Source organism: Poeciliopsis prolifica, unplaced genomic scaffold (genome assembly GCF_027474105.1).
Source record: "Poeciliopsis prolifica strain line A6 unplaced genomic scaffold, Auburn_PproV2 SCAFFOLD023, whole genome shotgun sequence".
Classification (NCBI taxonomy): domain Eukaryota; kingdom Metazoa; phylum Chordata; class Actinopteri; order Cyprinodontiformes; family Poeciliidae; genus Poeciliopsis; species Poeciliopsis prolifica.
This window is the reverse complement of record NW_026562398.1, coordinates 4515556-4538644: the sequence shown is the minus strand read 5'-3', so window position 1 is coordinate 4538644 and position 23089 is coordinate 4515556. Positions and strand designations below refer to the sequence as shown.

At 37.2% G+C, this 23089-nt stretch overlaps 1 protein-coding gene across 3 annotated transcripts in view; it reads right to left on the bottom strand.

Annotated features, from left to right (window-relative positions):
* The window catches only part of LOC129370279 (nuclear receptor coactivator 3-like), a 70935-nt gene that overhangs the window by 25916 nt on the left and 21930 nt on the right, over positions 1 to 23089 (bottom strand). For all 3 annotated transcript variants that reach the window (XM_055046143.1, XM_055046146.1, XM_055046145.1), the window contains exon 2: positions 10665 to 10752. The gene's annotated coding sequence lies outside the window, so the exon portion shown is untranslated. The remainder of the gene's footprint in view (positions 1 to 10664; positions 10753 to 23089) is intronic.

Below are 23089 nucleotides of genomic sequence, written 5' to 3'. Positions count from 1 at the left end.
CTTTCTCTCTGGGACAAACTCACAGACATTAGGCATTGGGGATGCAAGTTATCAATTTGTGAATAGATCTCATCAATCAACTAAAGATTAACTAATAAGATGGTCGACTGCCATTGAAGAGGACTGGATTTATCATAGTACGCTGAATTAAAATAAAGCATTATTTTGTGTCTGAATAAATAGAAAATTAAACATAGACATCTTCATAAAATATAAACACAGTAGCCACAGAGGGAACATTGGGAATTTGTTTAGTTTGTGTTACCACACAAAAGTATTGCAAGTGAATCGATTAATTGTTTGCATCCTTCTTCCATGCATATATGCATGTTCTTGAATAAAAAAACGCAGAATTTTCAAGCATGGTGACAAAAACGAATACTTGTGCACTCTCAAAAGTGTTGCCTCATCCCTTCCTCTACAAGTTTCTTTCAGATTTCTGCTTTAATCATTCCCTCCCATCAGGCTGTCTGTCTTTGTCTACCTGCCTACATCGCCTCTTGTCTAAACCCCTGGTTTGCTTCCTGTCTACCTGCCTCTCCCTCTGCTGCTCTTCATTAGACAAAACCAGCGCTCGCGAAGGCAAGAAGCAAAGGGAGGAGGCGCAAAGTCGGGAGGATTGAGAACTCAAAGTGCTGGAGTAAAAACTCTGCCTTTGCTCCTGCACCGATCAAGCCCGCCTGCCCGCTTGCCTATTGATGGAGTTCTCAAAGGGGGAGCCGCTCTAATTGCAGAGTGAATGAGGCTGCCCCAGAGAATGGTTGATTAGGAGGCTGCTGAATGCCCCAGGGAAATGGGTCACCTCCAGCCTGGCGCGGGCCGCCCGCTTATTCCAGCACGGGGAGAAAGTCAATTACACGCTACAGGCATTGGGGCCTGGTGGCAGAGGGTGCAGCGGGGGCTGCGCTTGGTACAATGCAGCAGCGCTGTGGGGGGGTGAGATGAGCACAGAGGGGAAACAGGAGAGGGTGATGGCAGAATCGAGGGCAGCAAGAGGAAAATAGGAACGGCCATGAAGATGGTATTTTAAAAATCGAGTGGGCGGATAGGATGGAGAGGTAAAAGGAAGTCACGCGGCTTGATTCTCTCAACTTTATTTAATGCATGTTTTAGGCTAGGTTTGGGTCTAATGGGAAATAATGATCAAATACAGATAAATGTAAAAAGAAAGGGAGGATAGAGCCTTTAAATATGAGATGGTTGATCAGGTTCATTTTCAATTTCTTCTTGCGCTACAACCACCAATGATAAAGTATTTCATTGGAATATTATGTAGGAGACCAAATAAAAGTCTAAAAAATTATTAATTGCATTCAATGTCTTCAAGTGATGAGGTAAGGTGAGATAATCTTATGTAAATAGCAACAATGTAGTTCAAAGTGCTCTGAATTAGAAGGAAATACAAACAAAACAACAAAACCAAAATAAAGATAAAAAGGTAAGAATAGCAGCAAAAAAAAAAATAAATAAAAGTACAAAACTAAATAATGGTTCCACATGTTTAAAAAAAATAAGTAGTAGATAATTCTCTGAATCTTATGTTTGTTCTTGGTAAGTGAAGTATAAAGTTGAATGTTGGTTCTCCCCGTTTGATTCTTTCTCTCGGTTGCTGAGTAAACTAAAAGGAGTTTCTCTGGTCTTAAAAGTAGAAAACTAAATGTTGGTCTAAAGTAAGAAGTACTCCACAATTTATTCACAATTTATAAAAGTAATAAAATAAAAAGTATGAAGCTACATACAGGAACTGATATTTTTGCCCATTATTTCTTGCAATTTTATGCATTGTTAAATCTATTGCAATTAGCAATTTATCAATTAATCGAATGATAAATTTTAATCGAGCTCGATCATTTCAATTCTGATGATTAATATTTTTTTGAATGTCAATTTTGTTTCCAGAGAAGACATAATCCATTTTATTTATGGTTTCAGTTGTGTGCAGTTTTTATTTCAAGTTGTTGTTTATGTTGGATATTTAAATACAAAAAGTTATGCTTATCAGTGACCGAGAGGGAAAACTTGTACTATTATGCCAATATCAATATATCACTAAAAGATTATCTTAAAACTACAATATTATCCTTTATCATAATAATTTATGGAACAATTTTTCATCCAGTAAAATTTTTTATTGTGACCGGCTTATTTGGCACAGGCCAGTTCCTCATCAACTCTGACCAAAACAACAAATATACAAAAACATTCCCACAGCATGATGCTGCTCAGGCAGGTGTAAAAACTGTGGGGGATTTCCAGGAACCACTGAGGGGAAATCTTCTGCTTACAGGCTTTCACAACTTAACTCTGCTTGAAAACTTCTCCACAGCTTTCTCCCTGATCTGTGATTTTTTTTCTGTTTGTGTGTTTTTGTTTTGGTCTTTGTAATGCTGTTTATTATGTTTATTATTAAAATTGCACATATACACTACTAAAATATCACACACAAAGCTTACAGACATACTATTCTGAATTACTGGTTGAAAGAGTGTGAGTGAACTAACACTAGGCTGAAAGAAAGAAAGAAAGAAAGAAAGAAAGAAAGAAAGAAAGAAAGAAAGGAAGAAAGAAAGAAAGAAAGAAAAAGAAAGAAAGAAAGAAAGAAAGAAGAAAGAAAGAAGAAAGAAAGAAAAAGAAAGAAAAGAAAGAAAGAAAGAAAGAAAGAAAGAAAGAAAAAAGAAAAAGAAGAAAGAAGGAAGAAAGAAGAAAGAAAGAAAGAAAGAAAGAATGAATGAATGAATGAATATATGTATTTATGAATGAATGAATATATGTATTTATGAAAGACTAATGTTTTGTACATGTGAGAGTTGTCACAGAGGAGGCGGGGCATAATTTGGAGAAAAGGTAATAAAATACTCGTTTCCATCTGTATACCAGCTGTTAAAGTAATTTACAATAAAGTGTATGTTTCTATTATTATTCTTTAAAAATCAGAAGCGTTTGTACTGTAGCTTGGCATTTTGAAACGACAAAAAAAACAAAAACCTGCTGGATATTTATTTTTGGTTTTTTACACAGGAAAAGATACTTTTCAAGCGGTAAAACAAGCTTATATTGTGGGTTTGCAACAGTTAAACAATTCTTAAGTACAAATGGAGAAAGAATTGCATAGCTGATCAGAAGATTCTACAGTGAAGTTATCTTCAAGTTTCATATTGGCGCTCCACGGTGTAAGCAGTGTTTAGCTCAAGGTTGATCCAATTTATGAGCGCCAATTTCGGTCAGCCATTCTCTACTGCTCCCACCTAAAGCGCTTGGAGGTTCACTTAGGGCTCATTCATTCATTCATTCATTCAGCCTAGTGTTAGTTCACACACCCCCACACACACACACACACACACACACACACACACACACACACACACACACACACACACCCACACCCACACACACATATATTTTCAATCTATCATTCAGAATAGTGTCTGTATGCTTTGCGTGTGTGATATTTTAGTAGTGCATATGTGCAATTTTAATCTTGTGTGTGTGAGAGAAAAAAATGCATGTGCGTGCAATATTTTATTAGCGTATATGTGCAATCTAAGTCTTATGCATGCGTGTGAGAGAAAATTTGTATGTGTGTGATATTTTAGTAGTGTATATGTGCAATTTTAGTATTTTGTGTGTTTGTATGAGTCTTTAGTGGTGTGTTAGAGACAAAACATAGATTTGTCCTGAACGGCCCCTCATAGTTTATTCTCCAATAAACCAAACTAGGAAGATTGATGTTTATATGTAAATGTGAAATGCATGCATCATTTTCCTCCCACTTTGTTTTGGTCTATCACATAAAATCCATAAAAGGTTGAGGTTTTAGTGTGAGAAAATGCAAATAATTTCAAGAGATGTGAATACTTTAGCGATTCCAAGTTGGAGTTGCTTGTTTGGACCAGCAATAAACCAAAGAATCCAAAATGCATGTGAAACTAAAATCCTCTGGCTGATTTTACACCCCTCCACATATGTGGTGCCATGCTGGGATAAGCGCAACAGAAGAGTTAAGGAAACTTTACTATGTGCCAAGTTTTCCTCAGATGGCTGAATGACTTCAGAAACCCCCTGTCCATGTCCTCAGGAACTTTCCAGCATCAGCATGGAAAATTTATGTCACAGAAAATCCAAACGGGTCCCTGTTTGGGTGTGGTGTTGCTTTCTGATGGAGCTGAACAAACTTCTGCATAAACTGGCTCTGTCTGAGTGCAATCCTGCATATAAACCTGCTGCTTTTCAGAACATATCTCTTTCTTTTTGAGATCCATTGACGACATAAGGAAAACAGGAGAGTCTTTTGAGGTATAAATGCTAAGAAGCACACCCAGCAGGACATCAGAGGTGTAAAAAAAGAAATGAAAGGGGAAAAGGTCTTGGTGGGAATTAAGTGCAAAAAGAAGAGAGACACAAGAGCCACTTAAATGGATAAGATTGACTTCTTCTGCGAGCTTGGAGGTTTAATCACATTGTTGAGATTCAATAAAGGCATCAAGCAGAGCAAGAATGCTAAAGGTCTTAATCAGAGCTGCTTTTAGACTTGAATCATTTAAACTTATTTGTAAGGCACTTTTCATACAATGTTGTGCAAAACAAAATGTTTTCCAGGATTAAAAAGAGACCCTCCCACCCAAAACACTCAAAACATGTCAAAAAAAGGTCAATGTGCACAAAAAACCCACAAATAAATAATCACAGGAACCAAATGAAATAGTTCAAATAAAATGATCCAAAGAAAACGTACTGAAAATTATTATTGTTATAAATTCAACATAAAAACTCAACATGAGGTCAAAACATTTTGGAAATCTGGCCAATAACAAAAAGCCTCAATGATGTTTAAATGCTAAATTAAAAATGTAAGCAGTAAACTTGCTTTTAACACTTTTGGTTATTTTCAGGTGTTCAGAGAGTCTGTTGCAGAAGTGAGGATTTTAATGGTAAGGAAAGACAACAGCGCAGCTCCCAGCCTGTAAAAAGTTAGAGCGTATTTAATAGCTCTGAACTGTGAACCATGAACTCTGACCTGACTCTCAACCCTGATCTTGACCCTCGGGGTCCCGACCTCCGCTGTGACCTGTGTGTTTTCCAGGTCACCGGTCGAGTGCGTCAGAAGAATCACTGGATCAACACCGAAGTGTCATCACCACTTGTAAAGCTAAAAGATCCATACCCAACAGTGACCCTGGGAGTCCAGCTAAAGCTCACAATCTGCAGGTCAAAGGTTCAATCTGAAGAATTTATCAAATTAAAATAACTGAGTCATAAATTTCATACTCCAAATGATCCAAAATAACTTTTTTTTTTGCAGATTTGCCCCAAAAAACTCATGTTTCCTAACCTATCCATAACTTATATTTTGTTATTTTTTGATGAAAATTACACTCAATTGAGAGTCAATGTATAATTATAAAAGCATATTTCTATTTATTTTCTGTTTTTCTGATCCAAGTAACTTTATGAACATGGTTTATGCCGAAGTGAGGGTATGAAGCAGTTTTTACTTTCCTCACCACGAATTAAAACCATTTATTTTACATTTTAGCTTTCAACTGTTGTTTTAACATCAAATTTTATTCTTCTAAGCATACAGTGCTGTAAACACATTTTTTGCTTTCTCATAAATACACAAAGACAATCGAGGTAAACACAAACAACTGCTTTCTATTTTATTTATTAATATGTGAAAAAGTAATAGATTCCTAAACCTAATAACTGGTTGTGCTATAAAGATTTTTCAATGATAGTATATTATTTTCAATGAGTCTTTTACATCATTCTGGTCCAAGAGTTGTTTTATTTCAGCCACATATTCTTGACTTTGACTAGGCCACTTCAAAACGTTAAGTTTTAAGCGATTAGGATGTGGATTTTCTTGTGTGCTTAGATAATTTCTGCTACATAAGTTCATTGAGTTTGGGCTTCAGGTCTGATCTGTTTTATTTTATTATATATTGCCGCCTTTTTTATCTTATGCAAAGCACTTTATATTGTCCATGCTGTGCATGCAAAGTGTTTTTTGACTGACTGGCAGGAAGAGAAAAAATACCAAGTCATGATTTCTCAGGTGCCTTCTCATACCTGGTCATAATTTTTGGGGGGCATCTTTTCCCCTTAATAAATAAAATCATCATTTGAAAACAGTTTTTTTTTTTGTTTAGTAAGGCAATCTTTGGGTGATATAAACATTTGTTTGATGGTTTATGACAGGAAATAAAGAGAAAAACTTCTACTCACCTTAGCTGGCCAATAGAGTCAAAGCAACACTTAAAAAGTTTCCAACTACAAGAAGAAAGGCTCGACAAGGAGCCCAGTTTATCTTGCCACAAGTGAAGAGGATGACTAAAAGCTTCCAGTGTTTTCAGAGATTAGATTTAAACTCTTCACAGACATTAAATCATGTTGCTTCATTTGTATGTTAATGTTCTGTAATTTCTTATTTGTCGTAAAATGGTCCCTAAAGATCCCTAATAGCTATTATCATTTGGCACCAACTTATCTTCAGTTCTTTTACATTGAGAAACTTTAACAATCCAATATCTGCTATGTTAAAGTTTTGACAATCAAGAATGTGCAATGGGAGATTATTGTTTTAAAGTTTGAACAAAACGAAGGCAAGAAAGCTCCAAAATCCCTCCAGTGCTGCAATAAAAGAAAATTTGCAAATGCATTCTATAATTTTACCCAAAAGCTTTTCAAAATGTGTGAGGAGTAATCCTAAAGTATTGAATGTTCATATAATGGATGCTAAACGGCAAGTATTCAAAAGGAGAGAGTTTTCGTCAGTCACCTCAGGCGGTTGTTTCTGTCTTCAAGTTTTTGCGCGTTGTTGCGCAATCACTGCAAAAAGCGTCGAGCAGCAGATCACCGGCGAGCTAAGCTAGTAGACTTTAAGAAAGCAGAATCAAAATGGATGAAGGGCGGCTGCGAAAGCAAAACCATGGGTTTTGGGGAGACAGAAAACACAGCTGAGAGACGACAGAACTCCCACAGCAGAGTGAGTCACGGCGTACGTGGGGGGATGTCTGAAACAATGCAACAAACAAGAATATGAAGCAGACAGTGACTGAGGGCAGACGAGGAAAACATGAGCAACTAACGCCACCTTGATCCACAGTCAACCTGCCATGAACTTCATTAACAAAGGGAGGATTATTCCTGTCTGAACATCATTATTAACCTTTAGGGAATCCCCACGCTGATCATAAAACGCGTCATTCAGACCCCTACACTTCGAGGAGCACAAAAGAACTCGAGTTCATAAAAGAAAGTTTAATTTAATTAGAAAATAAAGATCTGTTTCAACAGCTCGACGGCTTCACCGCTGACTGAAGTGAGGGAACCGAGATGCTCGGAGGCATCAAACTCCTGAATGGATCCGTTTCTATTCTGTTCATTAAAGCTAACACAACAGAGAAGGCAGCAGGGTCACAAAGGGCTGCTGCTGACAAAAGGCAGGAAGGTGAAGAGGTAAAGCGACAGAGTGAGAGAGAAAGGACTGCACTGGATAAGTGATGCAAATAGCCGCCTGTCCGACGCTCTTTTATAATGTCTGTTGGCCAAACAGAGGCGCACAGCCCGGTCTGGACAGGCGAACTCACAATGGTGACGTGTCGCTTATGGTAACCACTTATTCAATCAGAAAAAGAAAATTTAAATACGTTTTCAGTCAGAAGATTACATACACTCATCATCAGTATGAATGTCATAAAAATTGGGAGCTTTAAGAATGTTTTCACATCTGATTTTCAAATTCAAATTTGTTGCAATCTCATCTGGTATGATTCACTTTAACACTGAAACCATTTCACCTGTTCCCCCCCCCAACCTGTGGTGGCGCTACACCAAGAACCACTGAAGAAATCGACATGAAAACTTTTGAAGAAGACGAGTGCAACTTAATTCTTTATAAAATGGAGAAAAAAATAGGATAGCGTCAGATTTTAGCACTTGTAGGATTTCTCTTTTGTCTTTGGCGAAAGACCACAAATCATTTCTCCCGTTAGCGCTGGACACGTTAGCGCTGGACACGTTTGCTCTGGACACGTTAGCGCTGGACACATTAGAGCTGGACACGTTAGCGCTAGGTTTGTTTTGGTTGTATTAAAGCAGAATGCCCTGCGCTATAGTTCACTTCCTGCTTTTGGAGCAGTCTCTGGTCCACTTGGCATTGACGTATGGACTCAAACTGCACCAGAGTTCACTTTAACCGAACAGAAACTAAGGTTAGTAGGTGAACCAGAGTTTGCTTTTCTTCTCTTCTTTTCTTTTCTTTTTAGATCTTCCCCAATGAGCCAGACTTACTAGGCAAACAAACTACAGTTAATTAAAGCAGACTGAGCAGGGCTGGTCTGAATGCACCCGAAGTTATACAATTTATTTGTGGGGGTAGGGGCATAAACTGCTTACACATTAAATAACATCAATCATTTTATTAAAGAATTCAAGATTGCCTTGAGAGCCTTGAAGATTTATTAGAGAACATTAGTGAACAATCAGCATCCTGAAGAACAAAGATAAAAAAGATAAAACTCCAGGGAGATTTAAAGCAGATTTAGGTTATAAACCAACATCGCAAGCTTTGAACATCTCACACAGAACTGTTCAATCTTTCATATGAGGATGGACAGAGTGTGGAACGACTCCAAACCTGCCAAGACACAGTCGGCTGCCTTAACTCACAGGACAGATGAGGAAAGCCTTAAAACGAGAAGCAGCCAAGAAGCCCATGGTGACCGTGGAGCTTCACAAATCTGGCTTTTATAAAAGAAGAAAGAAGAAGAGCATTGTTGAATGAAAGCCATAAGAGGTTCTGTTTGCAGTTTGCCTCGATTCATGCAGGAGACAGAGCAAACATGGGGAAAAGGTGCTCTGATAAGACGAAACCAAATGTGAATTGTTTAGCCAGAATACATTGTGGAATGCCAAGACAGTACATGTGACAGAAAGGTGACAACCTAAATAATGTCCAAAAGGTGAAACTTGGTGGTGTCAGGATCAAGCAGTGGAAAAACTTTTCTTCAACAGGGACAGGAAAATGAAGAAAACCTGTTAGGTGGCTGAGTGTCATCATTAGATTGGTCCAGTCAAAGTTTAGCAGAGAATCTTTGGCAGGACTTGAAATGTGCTGTTCCAATTTTGAAAAGGTGAATAACAAAACATTTCTGTCTGCTAAAGCTGAAGTATGTAACTTTTATAAGAAACATATTTTTTAAATATTTGTTACCATGTTTTCACAATATGAAAAGAGACAGATAATGCATAAAAAAACTGAGTTCCTCTGCCTTCTCCAAGTGCTAATTAATCACAAACAGGAGGAAGGCCTTAGCGCTGTCAATCACCATTCCGTTTGGCACTGCTCATCTCCTTTTCCCTCTTCCGCTTGCTCTCTGCTAAGCTGCAACTAGCATAGTCATAGTCAAGAATGCTAAGACTAGTTAGCATAGCCAAGGACGATGGTGGATAAACGGATTTTCTGTAATAATAAATAGTTTTTTGTGAGGTTGATTGACAGCGGTCAGTCCTGCCTCCTGGCTCTGATTGGTTGTTTTTGGTGCATTTCTTCTGATGGGAATATCAGCACAGGGAAGAGGTGGAATAGATCGATCTTTTCACAGATTTTCTCTCATTTCATACTGTCATGACATGGTAACGGTTTTAACAAATACATAAATAACATATTTTTTATAAACATTACATACTGCAACTTTAATGTAGAAAACTGGTAAAAAAAAAAAATCTGCAGCTGCAATGAAAATTGGTTTGACCAACTGTTCAGCTCAAATGGGTTGAATACACTCCATGTTTTTCAGATTCTTATTTATCCATTTTTTTATTCATTTTTCCTTCTAGTTAACAATTAGGCACTATTCTGTATTGTTCTACAACATAAAATCTCATCAAAATTTATAGTTGTAACCTCTCAAAACGTTCTAACTGTAAGAACAAGTTTCAGACGCTGTGTGAGTTTAGTTTCAGTGGTTGTAGAAAAACTCCATCTCTCGTCTCCCGAACGCTTAGTGCTTTCAGATTTTCCTCTTCCTCACTGCCCTCCCCCACTCAAAATAACTTCAACCCTCCCACCGTCACTCCTGCTGCCTGTGCAACAGCAGCGTGTCTGCAGGAACATTTGTGTGAGAACTCACAAGAGCGAAAGAGAAAGTGTGGTTTGGTGAAGCCCTGGGTACAGTACTGTGTGTGTTGTTGTTACCTGCAGACTGAGGGTGGGGTGGGGGAGGGGGGAGATTAATGCTCTCCTACAGCCTCTGTGGCAGGTAGAGCACAAAGAATAATTTGATTTCTCCTTCTGTCTCCTTGCTGTCTTCCTCCTCCTTCCTCATTCTCTCGACTGTCTGAAAGTAGTCAACTCTCTTTCTTTCCTTTGCTATCACAAAACCCATCAGTTTTTTGTTGTTGTTTTTTTTTTTAACCAAGATATTCCGCTACCCAAGATTTAAACCTGGAGCGTACGAACAAAAAAAAAAACAAACAAAAAAAAAAATAACATCTCAACAAAACATCCGCATAAGAAAACATGCAGTGTTCTCTGAATTTCAGTGTTCAGGTCAGGAGGATGTTGCAAGAATGTGGCAACAACAAGAAACTGAGTCTGACATGCGGCTCATCCTAAACCCAGCAGGCCGTTTCCATGCCAACCATACAGGATGTTAGCCCACCTTGTGATGGCGCCAAGTTGACAGACGGTCAGATGGCCCCCTCCCCTCACTCTGGGGGTGTTCTTCTATCTGGGTTGATCAATTGACTCTGGAGAGAAAAAAGAAAAACATGCAGGAAAAGTTTAGCTCTCACGCTCACCAGTGTAAGTTCATTAGGGCAGTATTAATGAATAACCGGCAGCAGCCATATTAATCAGAATCATTAAAAAAAAACCAAACAGGAGGCTGTGTTCACTCCCTAATGAGTAAGGAACTATGAGAGAGCATCTGTATGCACTTTTGTCTTCATTACGGGTGCAGAGCACACGCACTGTGGCTCCTGCTCATTTGCATCGATGCCCAGACCACTCCCACTCACCAGACGAAAATGCCCGACCACACACGCACAACTACACACAGGAAAAGAGACTCTGAGACACAACTTTTACAGGAAGCCACACAGCTCAGACCTGAAAGTGACACTTCTAAAAACTAGCCAATCAACAGATAGCACCTTTGTATCTTTTCATCTAAAACAAGCCCTACAGATCCAGAAAAAGAGGAATGAAAACGTCGTGAACTTAATGTCAAAGATCTGTGCTTGAAGTACTCAAGAGCAAAAGTAGAACCTCTAACCCCGCCAGCGAACTATTAGGTTAAATTGCAGCGCTAATCCCAGAAGCATATAACAGACCAATTTGTGCCCATTTAGACCCCGATAAGAACCGGAGTGTGTTCGCCTGTGTGTTTTGGCTAGACTGAGTTGTTGCAGTAGCTCAAGTCTGTCTGAACAATCACAAGAGACCACGCCGGAGAGGTAAACAGTTCGTAACCATGAGAACACTGGGCGTTTCCATGACACCCTGTCATCCGCGAAGCACACCAACAGGAACGCTCATCTTTATCTGTCTGTGTGCATCAATATGTGTGTGTGTGTGATGATTAGTTTTTCCATCATGAAGGGGTCCAGACCTCTCGATGTTACGTACGTTGGGGACATTCTGTGAATGTGGGGACGAAACTGCTGTTCCTGCAGCTATGATGCAGTTTTTGAGGATTAAGGTTCAGGTTTAAGGATTATGGCCACAAAATCACAAGGTTAGGGTCAGGACGAGTTGACTGCATGACCCTTTGCACTTATACCCACCTTATGAGAAAAATGTGTAAGAAATAGGTAGGATGCATTTACTATTAAGCCTGTCACTATAACAAATTTCTCTGGACAATAAATTGTCCCAGAAGTTAATGCAATAAACAATAATATTGTTGTTTTGAGACCATTATCAGATAATATGATTGTAATACAAGAACACATTATCAAAGATAAAAAAGATCTAAATATTTAACAGTGGAACTGGACGTCATCTTAAATATTCAGACTAAATAAACAAAACATATAAAATGAATTATAAAGTCTCTGTAAACAAAACTGTCCTTAAAAAAGCTCTAATTGAGACAAAAGTCCCAGTTTTTGGTAGAAAAACTGTGAGAAAATGAAAATTATTGAGCTTGTTTTAATTTATCATGCAATTAATTAATTTATTGATTATTGTGACAGGCCTATTTATTAGTGCCACGCGCAGTTAAAATATATAAAATAATAATTAAGACTTTAGCACATGTTCTTCAAACTGTGGCAGAAGGACAATGAATAGATTTAGGCTTGTGATGATGACAAATTTTGGTGGATGACAAATTGTCCCAGTAATTATTGCAATGAATGATATTTCATTTTACACAATTTTCAAGTAATATATTGATAATGGTCCCCACTCGAAGACTAATAAAGTTCAACATTGTGAAGAACACTTCACACTGGAACTGGAAGACATTTTAAATATCCAAAATGAAAGACAACAATCAAAAACAATAAATAAAGCTGAAGTAGAAACCACACACAACCAAAGCCAGAAATAACATGTAAATAAATTTTCCTTCCAAAAAATATCATCGGAATAGAAATGATCAAGCTTATTATAATTCATCAAGGGATTATTTGATTATTGTAGTACCCAGAGGAAATTTTTCTATAAGCTATTTCCTCTTATATAAAACAAATAAGTGGGGTACTTAAATTAGAAATTCAAGAACTTTGATTTTTGCTCCAAAACTCCCATAACTCCCTCTGAGAAGATGCTGCTGTTTGTGCAAGTGACAGTACTTATGTTGCATCCCATTTTCCACAAAAGTTGGAACTTAAAGACGAAAATAAGGCCAAACCTGGTTTAATTATGTTTTGGTTGCCAGTATGAAAACCAGAAGAATTTGATAATTGCTGTTTAAAAGCATTCTTGTTCTTCATGAAAGGGACATTTTTCCAAATAGAGGTTTAAATCAGTTTATCCAAATAAAGGCTGAATATGTGGAGAAGTAAATTGTGTCTGCTGTTATGTACAGTGGAAGATCTGTGATGCTGTGGGTTTGTTTGTAGCATTTTAAACTCTCCACAGCACTGGAACATTGGTGGTTTCACCCAGAACTCAATATTTAACGTCTTCTTTGGTCATTTCAGTGCACAGACCCAAAACATGTGAAAGTCTGACAGAAAATTGTGGCTCCAAACAACAATTATTTTAGAAATTGATTATTTTATTCTGATGATTAATCAATTAAATTGGATTAAAGAAATGCCACCATCCATAGATTTTCCATTTAATCACTTAAGCCCTTTTATATAATATTAGAAATTATTTAAAAGATGCAAATCAATTACTTTTTTTTAATAGGAAAAAAAAGTATTGGCTAAAATGCAATAATGTTGCATTCTTTTAGTTTATGCTTGATCACTTGCAGCAAAGGATGCATATGCAACTAAAAAATACTGCCAACTAATCTGCTGATTATTTGTTGGGTGAATAAATAGATGGAAAACGGTGCTTAATAGGAGATTTATTTATTTATGTTTTTACAGAATTTGAACCCACAAAGCTAAACCTGCCACTTAAAGATTGCTGAGTAGAACAGATTTACAGACAAAGAGGAGTTTTCATTGTAAATGCAAAAAATAACATATTTTACACAGATTAGGCTGAACTGCTTCACTGACTGTGTTGGGGGGTTTTCAACAAAAGTTAACCATTACTCAATTACTAAATTAGTTGATGTTCATTTCAGTTATCGATTTATTATGATTAATCTGATTATTTTAAGTCTTCATTGATCTTTCATTATCATGATAAAAAGTGAAATATAAAATTTCTCAATGAAGAATCTTGTTTTCGAAATACATGACTGTAATAAAGCTTTCGTTTTTCTTGCACGGACATGCAGAACATCGCAGCGGGGAGGGCACGTTTACAACCAAATCTCTAAGTCCAGTTCAAGTGTGTGTATGTTTGCATGGCTGATCTCATGCCTGGAGTGGTTGCAGTGTGTATGTTTATGTGTGCGAGTATGTTAGCACGTGCCTGACCGCTGGCTGCACCCCTGATTGGGAGCAGATGGGGACTGTCGGGAGTGTGCATGTGTGGGTTAGTGGGCAGGAAGGGAAAGGAGGAGGAGGAGGAGGAAGAAGAAGGAGGAAGAGTGGGTGCTCTAGTTTAGGTGATGTATGGCACTCTCACAAACCAACAAAGACCCCATTTCAAATTATGTGTTTCCTATTAATTGCAGGGGTAGAAAGTAGAGCCAGCAAATCATTGTTTAAGTTAGGCGAATCTATAGATCTGCATTAATAAAGACAAACAAACCGATTCGTTTTTTACACGTGTTAAAAGGTAGTAATTTGGGGTACGCACGAGCAAGCCCTTTAGTGCCTTTAGTGTGGTTATTACACTTCTTTGTGCTCACTTTCACACAGCCATGAAAGGTGGGAATGAATAAAATGATAGTTAACTGCATGTGGGGTTGCTCATACCGGCGTAAAGCCTTGAATATAAAAGCGGTGTGAATGAGCTTAAGATTGTGAATCAATGGAGAAATGTTCGGCTCGCAGACGCCAAGGTCTTCTCTCAGTCAGCTCCGGTATTAGAAACCTCTCTCATCGTCTCCCTGCGCTTGACAGCCAGAAAGCTGAATAAAACCTCCGATAGCATTCTATAAATTTTTATTGGCTTGTCTTTTGCCAGCGCACTTGAGAAATATAACAATCATCTTTCAGTTGTAAAACCACAAATTAAACGTCCAATAAAGATGCACCTCGAATGCAACTTTGGCTGTGACTGCTTGAACAGAAGCTGCTCGTTAGCCTGTGCTGATTAGCAGCAAAAAGAGACTCACGTTAGCAGCAAAAAGAGACACTGCAGTGATCTTATCTCAGTGACATTTCTATATTTCGAACTGTCAGAGAAACTGATTTAGTTTGGTGGTGGGTTTCCAAAGAAATCTCTTCATGGCTTCCAAACAGGTGAGCCGTTGTGGGTAGAAAATCTTCATTTTCTGAAAGTCACCTCTTACTGCCTTACAACTCACCCAAGACCAGTACCAGTCAGAACTCGAGAAACATTCAGAGTTCTGGTTCAGCAGAGATCAAGCGGTCAGACAGACAGAAATATATATAGAACGATGGATGATGGACAGGCCGATGAATAGATAGATAAATGCAACATTGACACAACGAGAGAAGGAGTGAAGACGAGAAAAAATATTTGCACACTTTTTACACTTTTCTAGACTGCATAGGAACCCTGAAGACCGCTTGAAAATGTCTGCAGTTTGACACTAACCTGGGTCCAACTCAACCATACCAACTGAAACACTAAAAAAATCAGAAACATGAATAAAGAACAGGTTCAATTACTGTTTTAACTACTTAATCAAAGAACTACACTACTATTAGGACTTAGGCAACGAGACCCCCAAAAACAGAAAATAATCTTTTGTATAAGGGATGTCCAACAGAAACTGTTTCAGAGGATTTGTGGTTTTATAAAATAAAGGGTTGCAAAAACGAAACAAGCTATAGTGTTTGGCATTTTTCCAAAAATATATTTCATGACATTTAATTCCCAGTATTTGAGCAAATGCATATAAAATCAGCACTCTAGCTATTGGATGTTTGATGTCAAGATGAGCTCATTGCTGGGATTTCTGCTCATGGAAAAAATGGGGTCTGTTTTTTTTTTAAGCATTTCCAATTGTAGAAATACTTTGTTCTATGATGAAGGCCAGATAATCTGGAAATGACTCCATAACTTTATCAAACAGATTAGCAGCAACAGTTGCATCTGTTTAAAATCACAGTCAATGTATTTTCTCATTAGCACACTGGTTCATGACAGCAAACTGGCAGAACTTCTTCAGTGACGCCAATGATTTAAAAAATCAGGAGCAGTGCAATTGCTGCACTTGTCTGTAAATTGCCATTTTAACCACAACATTTTATGAAATGAGGAAGACTAGACTGAATGTTGATCTTTTGATTAATTTATTTAGTGTTTTATTAATTGGGGTTAGTTATTTTTTGTTGTTTACCTGGCACATTTTGCCAATTTTAAGAACATATAAGGTCATATAATTTATTGCATATTAAAATTTGTACAACAGTTGAATGAGATTTAACTTCCTCTAAACAAGGACTGATGAACACTGAGCTTGTCTCTTGCCTAATGCAACATTTGACATTAATTTTAGTGCAACCCCCGCTCCCTCCCAATCCAGATTTAGTCCACAGTTTATGTTGGTCAGGACAAAACGTAAACTGGGTTTCCCATGTGATTAAACTCAAGTCTTCAGAAAAAGAAATAACTTGAGTTTGGGTCATACAAAAATATTGAAAAAGGAACATTTCTCAACAAAAGCAGTTAAAATTATGAAGCTTTTAAGCAAAGAAACATTTTGTTGAATTTGATTCAGTATGAAATCCTCTTAGGAAAACCCAATCCTTTGAAATCCCTCATCAAATCTGATTAGGTTTAGCGTGAAACATTAGCAATTAAGTTAAGTTTTAAGGAGCTACAACTTAACGCTTTAATCAAGCTTTCTTCAGAGTAGTTAACATCAGCGAGTAGTTTCAAACTAAAAATCAGAAATCAACTTGGAGACAAATATTAGTCACAGTTTATCATCAACTGATTTTTGTTATATTTGAGTTTTTGTAATAACCAGGATGACAGAAAAAGTAAGCAGGACACATTAAGGCAGAAACTATTACTAAGGCAAATCATTTATTAATTGAAGGGTGGTTCAGTCTTTGAGTTGGAGCTGCTGACACACACTCCGAATTTGTTCCCGACTCATAACAAACTGAGCCACACAAAAGTTGGCTGCTACTTACAACTTTTTTAAAAAAACGAGATTGTTTGCCATTTCAGCGGAAACTTTGAGTTTTTATGTCAACTCTATGTCATTGCTTAGACCTTGGTGCCTGCATCATTTCACCCTCTGCAGAGAAAACGACTGCAGGGTAGCTGGGTAAAAACAATCAATCCTCCAAAAGAAAATCTCCAAAGAGTGTGCAGCCTTTGGAAATGATACAATGTGTGAATCAAAGGTTGATGGATTGAAAGTCAGTTTGAGCCTTGAAAAGAGCTGACAACTGTTTTCTTCAAAGAGTAAGAAGCACAAAATGAATAACAGTTGCTTCTGGTATTTTGTTTAGATTTTTTTAAATAAAAAACTTTAATACAAAGTTTAATTGTGTCTGCTTTGCAGTTTGCAGCCAAATAAGACAGGCAAACCCACTAAGACATTGTTTCTATGATTTGATACCAGCACAAATGACAACAACATGCTGTAAGATACATAGATGTTTGCACAAGGTGAAGTCATTATGTCCATTCAGTACTTTTAATTTATGGCTGTTTTGTAATTAATAGTTTTGCTTCTAAAAGGATGCGATGGTGCTGCATCGTTTGAGTAGATACACTTTTAGTTTTCTATTACTTACTCATTTTTAACTGCATCAGAAAATTGTAGTTAAAGAACTGGAATGAGGTAAAATATTAAATCTTCAGAGACAAGTTACCATGACATTGTACAGTCCTCGTAACCATTTTCGATATTTTTCTTTAATAAATCCAATTTTAAGAAGTCTGGTATGCATTTGCAGTTTTTGACCTATTCTAAATAAAATGCCTTCCTACTAAATGCTTTAAAAAAAATAAATAGAATCTACTTGGTAGTAATTTCATTTCAGGATAAAGATAGCTGTGCTGCGAAATGCTCATAGGTTTGTTGCAGAATGAAGATCTGGTCATATGAGAAGAAAATTGACTTTTTATCTCGCAAACTAATAAATTGAAAAACAGAAACTATGTATCACCTCGAACATGCGTTACCAGAGAGAAACATGGTGGTGGGAGCATCATGGGAATAATTTTTAGTAGAATCAGAGAAGATGTTCAGCATGGATGGAGCTTCCAACAGACCTAAGACAGGAATAGAGGTTCACCTTCCAGATGGACAAGGTTGAAAAATATTGAAAGTACAATTATGTGCTACTTTGTAATGGTTAACCATATATAATCCCGAAAATACTATAAAGTTTGTTCATTGTGAAGTTACAAAATGAAAGTGGAATGTGAGCAAAACATGTCCATTGGGTATGAATACAATGTTATTAAGACTATTCTAATAAAAGGTTTTCATTTTATTAGACAGTAAAAGTTGATTACAGTTTGTTTCTTGGTGACCTTTACTCTTTTTCCTCATTTTACCTTTTGCATTTTTCTTTTCTGTGAAATGATTTTAAACTATCAGAAATCCCATTTGCTAGTCTTTTACACAACAGCACAGTGAGGAAAACCTAACGGTACATCGTATGGAAGTGTTTGCACTCTGGATGACTCTCATTCAGCCCCAGTCCAGCAAACCCAGCAAACACATTGGAGTAAAATACGAGCAAAGCCACATATTGGCACCTTGCTCCTCTTAAACAAATCAGACCATGGAGACTAATAAAAATATGTCTGAGTGCAACCCTTGCTTCCACAGACAAGGAGGTACCAAAGAGGGGAGCTAGCTATTCTCAGCTATACCCTGCAGAAGACCGAATAGTGCAATTCACAAAAAGCAAAAGGAGCAAGCCTCACCTGCACATGCATACATGCACAACCGCCCTTCTTTACTATTAGATGTTGCTTTGGTTTCATATTGTTCTTTGTGTCTCAGAAAACAAACTCACTCGTTGGAAACAAATTGCTTCTTTAGCTCAGAGACAGAGTCAGAGTGAGGTCCATCATTAGACCAATTACTGCCATCATAGAATAGAGGCTGCTGCGTCAAACTTCACACTCCGGAGAGGGAAGAGATGGGGTGGCGGATGAAGAAAAGCAGAGTGTCTGTCTGGCTCAACGAAGAAACAGACCAATCAGGTCTAAAACTCAAACTCATCCAAGCATCCAGGCTGTTAGCTGCCATCATAAGTAGATTTACATTAAAAAAGAGTTTTAGGTATGTGAATGAGTCATCCTCACCCAGGGATTCAAGTGCAACATTGTATTACCTGTAGCCCTAATAAATAATATGCAGAGATACAGCAGCAAATCTCTGATGGTGGATAAATCTCAAGCAAAAAAACAACTGATCTGTTATTTTGGCACATTTTTTACATTAATATGCTGTTGTTGGTTTATAAATCACTGAATGGCTGAAAACCAAAATACATGCCGTTGTATCAACCATCCAGACCTCTCAAGTCTTCTGGTTGTGGTCTACAGAATCTACAATCCACAAATCTGGAACAAATGTCCAGGAACCTGAAGAATAGCTGAAACACTGAGTTCCTTTAAATCATAATTAATAACATGTTTAGAGTTGCTGTTGAACCATAATAAATGAAACAATCACCATCGTATTTGATGTAAAATGATGGCACTCGACAAAATGTAATGTTTGTTACTGGTTTCATAATTGGTGATTGTATGAGGTTTTATGACATTTTTATGTTTTCAAGGTATCACTGATCAGCCTCACTTAGGGCCACATTGGGTATTTCTTCTAACTTAAAAAACGTCACCATTAAAACATTTTGCTACAGCAGCTGAATAAAATGAGTTGTAGAAACAATACAAAAACCTAGGAGCATTCCAGTGTGTCGCAAATATTACAGAAAAACTCATCTTTTCTACAAACAAATCCCGAGTATGACATGGCATACTCATTTATCAACTTCAGCTAAACTGAGAAGAAAACTGCTGTACTGGAATAAATCTTGTGAACATGTTGAAAACCTTACTGGTGCTCACCAACTATGCCAGGTTTAGGCATTACAATATCAAAGGGATTCATTTTATTAGACATGTAACAATTAATTATACAAACAGGGTCATGCCTGAATGCTGAAAACATGTCCTTAAAGTGAATAAATGAAAAAGTAACAATAGGCAGCAACAGTTGAACCAGATCAGGTTCTGTTTCAAACCTGATCTGGTTGAAAAAGAATCAAAAAGGTCAGTTAATTTTGCTTTTAGTTGGCCTGTTAAACGAATTGAAAATAAACTATCGGTTTTATGGCTGTGGTCGACTTTAATAAGCCATACAGCGCAATGAACAAGTCACCTCCCTTTCTTTTTTATCACAAACTTGATTGTTAATCTGCTGCCACGCCAACAATCTACGCAAAAAACGACAGCTGAGTGCAAGTTGATGAAAACAACACTGCAAGCTTATGTAAAGACTCACACACTGACCTAAAAGCTGGATTTATTACCAGATTTTATTACACTTTAAGTCTTGTAACTGTATTTTGCATCACTGGCCTGTCTGTGTATATAACAACTGTAGGAAAACCCCTCTTGCATCTGTTAGGCTGTTTGATAATATATATAATATAAAATTGTCACATTTATGTAAATTAATTTGGTCTAATTGAAGTGTTTTGTTTAGTTAAAGGATAAAATTGGCTCAGTGAGAATCTATTTAATCCAAAAACTGTTTTGTCATTAGAGGCAGTGAACTGCGTTATGGGCTCTATACCCTGAAACAGACATATTATATGTTTATTGAAATTTAGCGCAGATGTGCAACCAATTTTACTATGCAATACAAACAAGCTGGTACTTTCTGGGGGCTTTTTTAGGACTTTTAAGAAACATTTACAAGCTGCTGTGTAAAAACATACATTCATTCAAAAATAATTGGTGCTTTATTTATTTTGATTTTTATTTCCTATATTTAACCAGGTAAACCCAGTTGAGATCTGGATGTCATTTTCAAGGGAGATCTGGGCAGAAGTTTGCAATACACAGCAAACTGGTCGCAAAATAAAACTAATTAATCCTTTTATTTTAACCCACAAAATAGAACCGGAGTCCTATTCCATTATTCCTCACTGCTGTATTCAGGCGACGGAGACCTGCTTTCACCTCTTCAGACAAAATATGACCTCATGTCTCTGAAGTACAAAAATGTTATGAAGTTTATAAAATAGGATATGAGGTTTTGGATGGGAATTGATAAGAATTTAATGGTACAGATTCCATTATTGATCTCACTTATGAATCAGATTCCTTATCAATTCTCTAATCATTCAAAATATGCATCATGTTGCATTCAATTTACAAAAAAATTAAAGCTGGCTTAAAAAATAAGAATGTACGGACAACACCGCTTTTTCGGGAAGGATTTTTTTAAAGTCTCCAATTGTGGAAAACACCCACTCAAACGTTATTTATTTTCACTGGGTTTGGCGGATGGGTAAATTGACCTGGAGTAACAGGAAGGCTGAATTGTACTATAGCAAAGTTTTTCTCAATTCTCTTATTCCAAAGTTTATGTAAGTGTACAAAACTAAATGGCCACCGAACTAGTTCTGTGTGAGAGCATTACAACCCCCTACAATAAAGTCAAGGAAAAAACTGTATGGTATAAAATAAATACAATCAAAAAGTACTTAAAAGATGTTGTTCCTCACAAGATTACAGATTACAGATCTGTCTAGACCAACTAGCACTTCTGCCGGTATTTGAGCACGGTGACATACAAACCTATTTGAGTCTTACTAACTTTTTTAACAGGTTTTATTTACCATTTAAAGTGAAATCTCAGTGAGAGCACATCATTTTCTTGTCCACCTCTACCTTCTTCTTCTCACTTGGTTTCCGTTTCAACAAAGAAGAAGCAGCTCTAAGCAACCTCCTCCAACTATTTATTTGCTCCGAGTCCAAAGAACTGCAAAGCATCAGGAATAAAACAGTAGTGAAAGGGTTGGAGACGGGTACACAAACACACACTGCAAATTCATTTGCAGAGCTGTAGCTGTTCACTCCAAAGTTACACAGAAATCAGAAACAAGAACAACTAAACAACAACATACTGTGGTTGCTTTGAAAATTTTAAGAAGAAGGAGCTAAACAACATGTTGAGTAATCTTTGTGACTTTATCAATCTTCCTTACTATATTAGAGGGGGAGGGATTCCCACATCCCAACGCTCTGTTTGCGTAGATATTTGTAGATTTGAGTGTTCGTTGGAGGCGCCTGTTATCTTGAAGATGGCGTGTGCCTGTGGGGTGCTCCTTACCTAATGGGATGCATGGTGGGAGTGTGGATGTCTGTGTATGTTTGCATGTGTGTGTTTTATCTAATGGGCTGTCTCTTGGGTGAAGTAATTACCTAGTAAAGCAATAAAAGGGTCAAAAAAGGAGAGGAGAAAAGATGGTTTAGGGAGGCAGGACAAATTTAAAGCTTGCTATCCATCTATCTATCTATCCATCTATCTATCTATCTATCTATCTATCTATCTATCTATCTATCTATCTATCTATCTATCTATCTATCTATCTATATATATATCTATATATATATATATATATATATATATATATATATATATATATATATATCGTGAAGTCTCCTCTCTTAGTTCAAGACAAAGAACCTTGCACTTCTTCTCCAGCCCAACTACCAGCTCAATCACCTTTCGTCCAAAAATGATGCTGCAAACGTTCGACTCACCACAGAGATTAAACTAAATTAAAGAGGATCGTTTTATGCCTGGTTCTCACGGCAGTATTTTAATTTTTTTTTTCAATTTTCAAAACCTCAGGGACCCCATGATGATAAAAAATCTTAAGTGTAACAGGTTTGGTCATACGGTGTGCGGTTTTCATCCTCACAGCAGAATCAACACTCCACACAAGAGCCGATTTCACAAAAAAATTCTGTTGAAATCTCTGGACTGTCTGTCCTGTTTGTTTTTGTGTTTTCCTATGATTCATGACCAACCTTTCTAGGGAGTTCCCTGCCTTTTGGCAATAAGCTTCGAGAGAGGTGGCACAGACTGGTAAAGAGGATAGATAGATGGATGGATGTGCTCTTGGAAATACACAAAGATGTAGTTATAAATGCTAAGAGTGATAATTGTGTAAATCTCCAATAGAAGATTAGTAGATAGTAGAGTTTAAAATTTGCAATTTAATTCACACATATGCCTCCAAACGTAACCCCTAATCATAAACAAGGGTGTCCACTAGGGGTGCACCGATAAATCAGCCAGCCAATTTCTTAATTTTGCATGATTAGTGATCATCTACACCAAAGGTCTAAAAACCAGCCACTGTCCTCTTT